The 12417-nt window shown below is 38.8% G+C and overlaps 1 protein-coding gene across 3 annotated transcripts in view; it reads left to right on the forward strand.

Moving 5' to 3' along the window:
• Positions 1 to 12417, forward strand: part of LOC128737958 (transient receptor potential cation channel trpm) — a 211285-nt gene that overhangs the window by 26034 nt on the left and 172834 nt on the right. The gene's annotated exons all lie outside the window — the stretch shown is intronic.

Genomic DNA, 12417 nt, shown 5'->3' on the forward strand with positions numbered 1-12417 from the left:
TCCCCAGCCAGCACCAACTCGTAAACCAATGTACGAAAGCTATCGTAAATATCTCTTAATAAATTCGGATTCGTAAATAAAGCCTAATAAAGCGCGCTCAAGTTGATATTCTATCGTTTATAATGCTAGTAACTGACAAACATACGATTTTCTGCACAAATTCGTATAGCTGCATGCAGCTGGTTGCGCTTAATCGGATCTTATCGCATTGAAATACCTATGTAAGTGTATCGCTCAAAATTACTCCTCAGTGCGTATATCGCCTCATAAATGGTACGGAGCGACTTTTGCGCGTCGAATACGATTTTGTTGAATACATATCAGTACGTAACTCTTATTTGCAATCTAATTATACATATGAAAACGCTGACTGGGTCGCCACGAGAGACCGTCAACGGGGATATAAACCCCATTTCGGTAGGATAGAAATGTATAGACAGGTGATAGTAGTCCATAGCCTGCACATCGACACGATTGATAACGGCCAACAATGTGTAAACTTCGCAACTTTCCTACGCCTGGTAATCAGAAGAACCTTTTTCCCTCGCAAAGATATCCCTAAACCACTTGGAGATCACCTGACCAATGTACAATGAACAAGATAGACCACGCTCTTCTAGATAGCTGGTTCTTAGCAGCAGGATAACCATCAATCTGCAGAGAACTACGCGCAAATAATGAATGAGACACTGCCGTCTTTCGAGGAGTTAAGCGCTTTTAAACTGGAAGTCGATTGGGGCAGAATACCCTCGATCATCGGAGAAGCCGCTACCCCTGCGTTATGTGAAGAGCCTAGAGTATACAATATAATTGGTTTGAAAGAAGGTGTCAACAAGCGGTGGAGAGAAAAAGAAAATGCTTGGTAAAAGTATTTCAGCATTGCCACTAGGGAGTATTTGGTCTAATACAGACGAGCAAGGAACCAGTGGATCACGATCCTAAGGAGTAAAAATCGCCAAAAGAAGGATAGAGATCGTGAAGAATTAGAACAACTATTCCGAGCTAATGACGTGCGCAAGTTTTACGAGAAGGTGAACCAAATTCGTAAGGGCTACACACCAAAATCTGACATATGTAGGGAAGAGGGAAGGAATTTGATCACAGACGAGCGCCGACAGGTAGTCGACAGGTGGAAGCAGTTCCTCGATGAACACTTCAATGGCGAAGTTGCAGAAGGAGGTGAAACGGAAGTTAACCTAGGAGTGGCCATGAAAGGCAGTAACGTCTCTGCACACAATCTCTAAGAAATAAACGAGAAATCGGGTTGCTGAAGACCAACAAAGCGGCAAGTAAGGGCTGTCTACCGGCAGAGATTTATAAACATGACCAAGAAATTGGTAACGGTAACGATTACTACACATGGTGATTTCTATAATTTGGGAGGAGTAGAAGCTACCGGAGCAATAGGTAGACGGAATGGTTTATCCCATCTACAAAAAGGGTAGGCGGCTTGACTACTACGACTATCGCGGCAAAACACTGGTAAAGACTGGTAAACGGCTCTTGAGGGGGTGATCCGAGTGGGCATCGAAACAAGAGGCACGATTTTCACCAAGGGTATCCAACTCCTAGGCGTCGCAGATGACTTTGATATCACAGCCAGGAACTTTGCGATAGCGGAGGCAATCTACGCTAGACTGAAAGCGGAATCTAGGAGGATTGGGCTAAAAATAAATGCGTCAAGCACCAAACACATGAAAGGAAAAGGTTCAAAGGAAACATTTGCGTACCGCCCTTGGACGGTAACCGTGACGGTGAAAAACTAGAAGTGGTAGATGAGTTCGTGAATTTGGGATCGCTTGTGACCATAGACATCAACGCTAGTAAAAAGGTCCAGCGGCACATTCAACTTGGAAATCACGCCTTTTTTTCTTTCGCAAAACGCTACGATTAAGAAGCATACGCCGCCGTACGAAGCTGACGATGTACAAAACCTTAATTGGTCCGGAAGCTCTTTAAGGACTTGAAGCCGTGACGTTGCTTACGACGGGCATACGCGCCGTTGCCGTGTTCGAGCAAAAGATGCTGCAGACGATATTTGCGAACGATACAAACTAAAAGAGTTATGGAGGCGTATGAATCACGAGCTAAGGCACTGCTTAGAGACTAATCTCAAGTTTTTAGTCTTGACCTTGAAATGCGGTCATACATATATATTAATATTTTGTTTTTGAAACGATGGTTCTACAATTGATGAAGGGACGGTAGGGAAAGAAATGAAAATTTTTTTGGTGAAGGTGGGGAAGAGCGGAAAGGAAGGGGGGGGGGTATTGGTAGCTATGCTTGACAAGTAGTCATTTTGACCAATACTGGAAGGTGCATGAGTCGAACCAAGCTGTAATCTGAGATTACAACCGGATTCGAACCCACAACACCCGCCAGGGCATGTGGTTCGCTGGTACTTGTACCTTTGAACCATAGAGGCGCTGGACAAAAGGAGACCGCAAAATCCACTTCTCAAGGATAGCAACGCGTTAGGTTGGGTTATCGACACATATTGTGCCGCTTCCTGCATCAATTGCAGATTACCACCGAGCGAGAAGTTTTTAATCTAACTACTGTTTACTTTCAGGACGACGACACTATGCCGGCCCTTACGACTTGCAAGGTACTGCACGTGACGTTGTTCGTCTGTCAGCTTGTGTTAGCCGCGTTTCTCGGCGCGGGTTTTCGAGGGAAGGCCCCGTTCCTATGTAATAGACTAATCTCAAGTTTTTAGTCTTGACCTTGAAATGCGGTCATACATGTATATTAATATTTTGTTTTTGAAACGATGGTTCTACAATTGATGAAGGGACGGTAGGGAAAGAAATGAAAAAAAATTTTTTTTTTGTGAAGGTGGGGAAGAGCGGAAAGGAAGGGGGGGGGTATTGGTAGCTATGCTTGACAAGTAGTCATTTTGACTCCTACCTTAGACTCCTACCTACTGCTTAGAGAGATTCATCTCGTAGATCTGTCAAAAGTCGGTAGGCTCTTGTGGGCCGGACACGTCGTGAGGATGCCGGAACACATGGCCTATTTATATGATAGGCGGATAAAATTTTGCAATTTTTGAAAACTGATAGTTTTAACAAAATAAATATATTCAGTTAGTCAATCTTCATTTTTGGGTAAATCATTGTAGTTGCTTCCTATGACAGGAAAACCGATTGATAATAACTTCCTATCTGCAAAACACTTTATTTTTATGAATTTTTGTTAATGAGTTAAAACAAAATATTAGAATATGGTAGTATGGCCTCGTATAAAAAATCTGATTCCGGTGTTGAATTCTAATATTCTTCATAACAGCAGCAATAAATTTGAGTAAGTCAGGATGTTACCGTTTGAATAGCTCTAGAAAACTAACAGATTTACTGCAGTTTGACAAGCAACCGTAATCAGATCAATTTTGATTGGTGCGCCATATTGTATTGCTATGCCACACTTATGGTAAGTTTATAAGGGACGTGATGTAGTCAACTAGTTTTATCGTGGTAATATAAGCAACCACAATAAATTTGCCTTTTTAACAGTTTTATTATGGTTTTAAGTGTGTTTTGACTCGCAAAAGCAAAAATTTATTGCTTAACGGGCAACTAGGAAATCGCCGTGGACGTATCCAGCTTTCCACGAGCGATGATGGCAGTTATTAAGCACAAGTGGGCACAATCTTTTGACATTCATTGCAGGAGCGTCGAGTTCGCCCTGACGGAGTACCCGAGCAGGAGCGAAGAGCAAAATAATATCAAAATGTGTTATTCGAAATCGAATAACTCATATCAAAATTTGGTCTTGGTTTGGCTGACATAGTTGGTAAAATAACAAAAAATAATATCAAAATTTTACTCCTTTAAGGCCAAAAGAATAACTACTTTTGTTATTTGAATAACAAAGCAATAACATGGCTGTATTCAGAGTTTAGAATAACATATTTTACTATTATTAAGGTATTGAATAACAAATGCAGTAGTATATGAGACATTAAAAAATCATTTTATAAAATATTTATAATCTAAAATCTCTTTAATCAATAAAAAAATTGTATGAAATATATCGAATGTCATTTTAAGGCCAAAATAAGATATGATAACTAAATCAGTTATTAAACTCATCTTACAACCACTGTTTTAAATATCTACTCAATAAAAAAATGTGTTATCAATGTATCTCCATATCTATTCAACCATTATTACACAGTTTGGTATTGTTTTTATATCTATTTTGCTCTTCGCTCCTGCACGGGAACTATGGAAACATCCATGGTTGTTTTTAGTCGAGTGTAAAAATATAAACATTGTTCAATTTTGCAGATCAGAGGAACATAATACAGTTTTATTGCAGGACGCTCCTGCAATGAATGTCAAAAGGTTGTGCCCACTTGTGCCCAATAATTGCCATTATCGCTCATGGAAAGCTGGATAGCACCACCCCCGGCTTATTCGGGGACTACTGTAAAAATTCAAAAACAAAAGCTTCAACCATCAGCAATTATTAACGAGACTCGCGAGATGGCCTCAACGCAGCAAAATATAGTAACCTACCTAGTAGGCAGGCAACTGTCATGCAAAACAGTTTGATCGGTAGCACTTGAAGATGAATGGGATATTGAAAATCGTCGAAAGGAAATTGATTTTTACAGTACAGTTGAGTTCAAAGAGTACCGTCCTGGCTATAGGTGGAGAGGTGGATTGATCGAACGACATACACTGGTACGTAGGTCGGTTTCCTAGGAAATCATTCCATTAATTTGCATTTTTGTACGGTTCAATGAATTTCCATAACGGAACGATTTCTGTCTATGATGAGGATAAAGAATGTTTCCGCCATAATGAAGTGCAATTTGCACTGTAAATTCGTGGATTTTATCATGAGAATGTTTCTGATTTTATATAACAGAGTGGATGAAGTACTTTGCAAATTCATTTTACCAAAATTGAAGTATTTGGCTGAAGTACCAAAACTAAAATATTCCATAATTGTTGGTAATTTCAAATATTGTTAAACTACCTATCAACCAATACTAATGATTTACAATAATTATCTGAATACATGGCAAATTAATAATTTAGAAAGTCGAATGATGTTGCATTTCCTCTGATGTTTAGCTTTAAACAGCACAAATGTAAGGGTGAAGTGCCAGTGACTCTATGCCTATTTCACTACCTAATGGTCGTACGCCTTAGCCATATTTTCCTTTTTGATCAAATGACTGTGTGATAGTGTCGCAAAAATAACTGTGCAAAGTAAGTAGATTGTACTTTTTGATGGTAATTAAACGTGAATTTTTTCTGGAATCTTTCTTTTATTGGGTACAGCCCAATCAAAGGAAGCGTCCAATGTTTGGCAAATTACCCTATATCGATTTCTGCAGTAGGTGTACCTCAATGAAAGCGTTATCAGCTTTAGGTTTACTGTTTGCGTCTTCGTTTCAGTAAAGGACTTTCTACTTGAAGTCTCTATTCATAGAGCAGCAGAAACCCCAATAAAAGAACGTCTGTTCTTTCAACACAAATCCTATTAGTCTTATATCTTTACCATCTTTTTTTTTTGACACTCCAAACATCTTGTCAATATTAGATTCCCCACGTTGTTTTCTATATTTATCAATGCTAAAGATTTTCCATGCAGGGCAGGGGCTACGTACCGCTATAAAAATGCGTTAAAATTTAACGTGAAACATGCAAAGCGGACAGAACGAATCCTTAGGAAATAAAAAGTATATGAAAAAACCTTTGTGTAATTCTAGAACCTTTTGCCTGATCTGGCTTCTTTAATCATATTCTGCTCTTCTACAGCAACAGGGTGTTAGATACTTCGTACGTACGCCTTGAAGTTATTAAACTTTGAAAAATGTAGCAGATTATTTATATTAACTCAAAAACTTTTATACAGCACATCGCGTTCTGCCGACGAGTCTGCTACGAGTCGCGTTCTGCCTACTTTTCATAGTGAAGGCATTTTAATTTTTAGTGTCATAATATGTATTCGGTTTCATAACTAATAAGTCTAAGCTTTATAACGATTGGACGCTTTTTATATTTTTGTTTCGGATTTTCGGGCAAATTTCATATTTGAAGGTGCCAAATGGTTCGTACATATCTTGCAACATCGTCTGTGGACTGCGGTGTTGTTTTTCAGCGTGTGAAATCAATTTACTTTCAGTCACAACTGGACAAAGCACTTGCCAAGTGACCAATATTGGCGTGTAACAAAACTTCCAATATAAAACAACCCACTTTCCCACACACAGAAAACATCGAAAATGCTATTACACTTCGATTCAGTTCGAAATATTTGACAATCTGTTGGTTGAACGATAACCGAATGGACTCTTCCTAAACGGAAACAGAAGGTGAAGCATTCCGAATGTATCCCATTTACCTAGTATTGTATCTGCTTATGTCTATAAGGAAGACAGCTTGGAAAAATAATAATCTGCTAGCGGAGACGAAAAGCGTCTCTGTGGAATTGTTGGTGTGGAAAATTGCCACCGGAAGATCGTAGTCAGGTTTCGAGAAATGATACAATTGAGCAATTTCACGCCATATTGATAAATGTAAAGAAAAGACTTACTCAGATTGTGATGAATCTTTGCACATACGAAGTTTTACAGCATGTTGCTCCCCTAAGCTTGATTTACATTCAATAAAAGGATTTGTTTATCTTTGTTTAGATTGATATTTTAACTTTTATTTGAATGTTTATGACAAAACATTACTAAGGAAAGATTTAATGTTCGTTACATATAATGTGTTTAATGTTTTCGCAAACGTTAAAGCAAACATATTAGCGGTACAGTAATTAAATTTTGGAAGGTTATAATAAAGGTGGAATTCCTATACATTTGTAATTATTTGTTTGTAAATTGTAAAGATTGAGAATTATTGCACACTTTGTTATAGATAAATACCAAATGTAAAACTGAGAAGTGCTCTTTACAATTATTGACTCTGATTATTTATATTTAGCTAATTCCAAATACGAACCTATCATTAAAGCTATATGTAATTTTAGTAGATTACTTGGAATATAACCAAAAGAATAGTCAAAGGAACCGAAATAATCCAATCTCTAACAACAATTTTCTGAAGGTTTGCACACTTTTGATTTTATAATTTTTCTTGGATTTTTCATTTTCTAGATTTAAGTTTTCCAAGACTTTTTTGTAGAACTTATTTATGCAAACGAAATAGATCGAGAATGAGATTACGAATTTAACGTCCTTTGGCTTTGATACTAGCAATGCATGTATGCATGCATGTTAGAGAGATATAAAATAGCTCGTCTATCGAAATTATGGTAAAATGCTAATCACTTTTAATATAGGTAAGTGTTTTAAAGGACACGAAAACTAATGATTTTCTGATAAGCATGAATAATAGGTTGCTGAGTATGCGATAATAATTTTGATTGTTTAGCAAGAATACAATATCATTATTCGAGGAATTGGAATATTTTTGTGTTGCACACCTTAACGTGAGTTACAACTCCAGGTTAGGAGCGGGTCACGACAGCGTCTGATTCGGTGCGGGCGGTTGGACTAAAATACTTGGTGCCTCGGCGCTGAAGCTAAGATAGCCCTAGTAAGACAACCAACACCCCTAGGTGAAGATCCCCGAAACCAGTTGACTACGATTTAAAGGAGTAAAAAACGCCAGAATAAGGATAGAGATCATGAAAAATTAGAACAACTATTCTGAACTAATGACACACGCCAGTTTTACACACCGAAACCTGATATGTGTAGGAACGAAGGAGGGAATCACAAACGACGTGGTCGACTGGAAGCGGCTGCATCGTTCTCAGGAAACGCGAAAGTTCTACCTGAAACTGAATGGATCCCGTCAGCTGGGAAGGATGGCATCGGAGCGGAGCTAATTAAAATGAAACCCGTTTGTATGCATCGGCTAATTGTTAGAATTTGGGATACGGAACAGTTACCGGAGGAGTGGAAGGATGGGGTTATCTGCCGATCTAAAAAAGGGCGACAAGTTGGACTGTGAGAACTATCAAGCGATCGCCGTTCTCAATGTCGCCTATAAGGTGCTGTCCCAAATCATTTTTCGCCGACAATCACCAATTGCGAACAGATTTGTGGGAACTTATCAAGCCGGCTTCGTCGAAGGTCGGTCAACAGCGGATCAAATATTACATTGTGCCAGATCCTCCAAAAGGGCCGTTCCAACGCACCATTTATTCGTTGACTTCAAAGCCGCATATGATACCATCGACTGGAGAGAGCTATGGAAAATTATGGACCAGAACAGCTTCCTCAGGAAGCTCATCAAACTGATTAAATCTACGATGGATGGTATACAGTGCTGTGTTCGGATTTCGGGTGGATTGTCAAGTTCATTCGAATCACACACGATTTTCAACAAATCTAATCAATTTGTCTGCTTAGCCGATGACGTGGATATTATTGGCAGAATATCTGTGGTGGTGGCTAAACAGTACACCAGACTAAAGCGCGAAACAGAAAAGATTGGGTTAAGGGTCTAAAACAAAGTACATGCTGGCCAGTGGAACCGAGGCCGACCGACGCCGCTTGGGCAGTAGTATATTGATCGACGGCGATGAGTTTGAGGTAGTCGACGAATTTGTCTACCTTAGCTCATTGGTAACGGCGGACAATGATACCAGCTATGAGATTCGGAGGCGGATTATTAGCAGAAGTTGTGCTTACTATGGGCTTCACAAGTAATTGCGGTCGAGCAGACTAAGTCCCCGTACAAAGTGCACCCTGTACAAGACGCTTATTGGACCGGTTGTTCTCTACTGGCATGAAACATGGACGATGCTCGAGGAGGACCTGCTAGTGCACAAAGTTTTCGAACGACGAGTGCTAAGAACTATCTTCGGCGGCGTACAGGAGAATGGAGTATGGAGGCGGAGGATGAAGCATGAACTCGCACAGCTCTATGGCGAACCCAGTATCCAGAAGGTGGCTAAAGCTGGACGGATACGATGGGCAGAGCATGTTGCAAGAATGCCGGACAACTACCCTGCAAAGATGGTGTTCGTCTCAAATCCGGTAGGAACAAGACGACCAGGAGCGCAGCGAACAAGATGGTTAGATCTGGTGGAGCGAGATCTGGTGGACAGTACTTAGTGTCCGAGGAATTGGAGAGCGGTATTCTTCAATCGATGTACATGGAGAAACTTTGTTCAACAGGCTTTGTCTTAGGACTAAGTAAGTAAGTAAGTCCCTTTTTAGGAGGGTAATTATGACCTCCATAACTTGTATGGGGGCTCCCATACAAATGAGATACAAATTTCCTTATAACTCGAGAACTAATCAAGCAAATGAAACCAAATTTGACAAGTGAAGGTTTTTGGAGGCGAGAATTTTTTCTATGGTGAATTACGATCTCTCCCCACTTTAGGAGGGGGGCTCCTATACAAATGAAATTCAAATTTCCTCATAACTCGAGAAATAATCAATCAAATGGAACCAAACTTGGCATGTGTGGGTTTTTGGAGGCAAGAATTTTTTCTATGATGAATTAGGACCCTTTCCTTTTTAGGAGGTGGGCCCCCCATACTAATTTCCTCATAACTCTAGAACTAATCAAGCAACTGCATCAAAATTTGGCATGCGAGGGGTTTTTTATGATGGTTTGAGACCCCTCAACCTTGTGAGGGGGATAAGGATACAAATAAAACAGACATTTTAGACTCATTCATAAAACATTAGTCAATAACAAGACCATCAAAAAACATCAATAGTAACACTAGATGATTCAGGGCGAGACGGCCGCAGGCCGTGAGTGTTGCCGACGACCCGCCGTCGGAAGTACCGGCCACTGCGGGGGGCAGCCCCTCGCAGAGATCACCTCTATCTAGGTTTATTTATTTTCCTAGGTCTACTGACCTCTATTACTTTCCTTCAGTTTGGTCCGAATGAGCGACATCGAGTAAGAAGAGGTTCTACCCTGCGAAATGGTACTTTCCATGAAAAGATTTTCCGTGAAATGGTACATGGAACGCGTAGGGTTTTTCGCGAAATGGTATTCGGCAAAATGTTATACGCTCACTGCGAATATTTAAGTGCTTTTCGCTTTATTTTATCTGGCTAAGCAACGGAGGGGTTGTTTTCTACTCTACTGTGAGGAAAAATTCCAAATTTGTATGTTAAACTTCCCATGCTTTCATAGTTACGGAACTGCTAAAATGAATCATCGAAGGTTGAGCTCCCCAGAAACTTGCAACACTCGAGATTGTGATAAAGGTCATCCGAGCTTTACGACTTCTGTACAACACAGTTGTGGCAATACGAAGTTTATCGGGTCAGCTAGTATTCATTAAAATGGCCATAAGCAGACTAAAAGGTTATAACAACGATGGATTTTACACTCACATCTACCAAATGAATGCATTGGTAGTATCGATTTCATGCCCGAAAATGCTCAAACGTGATTGGCTGGAAGCTTATGTAAATTCACTAAAATTGTTCCACCCTATGTAAAAAAATGTGGAAGTTTTAAGAAACCATGAGATCCATATAATGTGATATTTTCTAAATTTGTATTGAAGCAACCAACAACGGTTCTGTAAAGAAGTAGAAAAGGAGTAATAATATTTTAGCGGCTATCTTTAATTTTGTCGCCATATTCGATATCATCAAAAAATCGTCCTTTTCGTCGTTCGCCATTTAACTGATTTTTATTTGAAGGCCATCGTTAGAAAGCTGAGTAAAAATACTACACGAAACATTCATAAAATTAGGTGTGCATTGGCATTAACTAAATAGAACAACAGCTATCTGTACTAAGGTTCACATATTTCATAGAATTATTGTGATATTGTCAAATTTGCTATGAAATAAACTGAGAAATGACATTATTTCGTAAAGAGGAAGGATAGGGCTTTCAAATTAAATGAAAAAAAAGTTGGTGGCCATCTTGGATTTAGCCACCATGTTGGATTTTATCAAAAAATCGCCATTATATAATATAATTATTATATACAGTGGGATTTTGAATTTGGCATGGTTAGATTTTGACAACATAGACGACACGCATTTGTTGCCAAATTCGAAATCCTACTGTAATACTTTTTATGCTTCTCGAGGAAACAGTCGAATATTTGAAAATGTACTCTAACCCAGCGGGTTTGCTGCTTCAATAACAAAATTCGCTTCGAAAGATGCAGGCAAATCGTCGGTCTTTAGTAGCAACAGGTGCTGGATTAACATTTATTTCTTTTTCCGACCAAATCGACCCATGGCAAGTGGCGGGACCGCCGTCATTGCTGAACCTGAAACTTTCTCGAAACACTAAAGATCGTACAATAAGAAAGTCACACTTAGAAGGTTGCATGGAGTGAAACTATAAGTGTAACATTTGTTCTAACATGGCTTTCGACCTTTGGACCATTCTGCTCTGGCTCTCTCGACAGTTTCGGGTTCGTTTAAACAGGCTACATCCGCTCTTATGCGGTGCCTTTGAACAAATTATTTAAATACGCTATCCAAGTATAGATATAAAAATAAATGAATTTTCCAAACAATGTTGCTAATCGTTAGCCTAATTAGGCATCTGCGTCACATTTTCCCAGTGGAAGAGGATTATATCGAATCCACATCTTGACTGTCTCCTGATGTATTTTGTGGTCAGATTATTATAACATGATTAGCTATAATGCAAATAGCGAGTTGTGTTTCTCGTTATGGAGTGTGCTTATTTGACCTATCTGCTTTCCATGTTGTGAACATTGTATTATAATCTAACCGTGGGCTAATTTTGGTATTCTTTCAAAACGTTTGCCAGCCATGAATGTTTCCCAGCTCTGACGGAGAAATGACTAGGACACAATTTATAGAAAAAAATCGGAGGTTTGCGTGAGTTTATTATATAATTGTTCATTGGAGCTTGTCATTAATTAAAAAATAACACGAAAAACCTTTTCCACCAAAAGTGATAATTTGAAAAAATACATTTACCGTCGACATATTCTATTTGATTTTTTTTTATGTGCCACTTGTTGAAATTAATACGATTGCAGTTTTTTACAAAGATGTTCTAAATTCCTTTGCAATGTAACCCATTCCATATTTACATATAAATCAATGTAGTTAAATATTGCACTTTATTAATAGATTTTCTTGTATATCGCCCGTAATTTATTTGTACACTCCATGTCGTAGTTTGTATAGTTTTGTTTCAAGCTTCACAGTTTGTTGTGCACCAAAATATCATTAAGTTAGTTTTCACTTTTTATATGTTTAATAGCGTAGAAATTCAGTTCTCCTAGTTGAAACATTGTTAGAATTATACAGTGATTTTAGCATCAGGCAACTTAGTTAACGTGCTTAATTTGCATTTGCCATTCGATTAGCTAAAGTGTAAACTCAAGTGTATTCTTACTGTTGTCTTTTTGTTTTTTCTCTTTTCCGTTTTTTTCCAGATCCGATTAAATGTATCTGTGTGTGAG

The sequence above is a fragment of the Sabethes cyaneus genome, chromosome 2 (assembly GCF_943734655.1).
Source record: "Sabethes cyaneus chromosome 2, idSabCyanKW18_F2, whole genome shotgun sequence".
NCBI lineage: Eukaryota > Metazoa > Arthropoda > Insecta > Diptera > Culicidae > Sabethes > Sabethes cyaneus.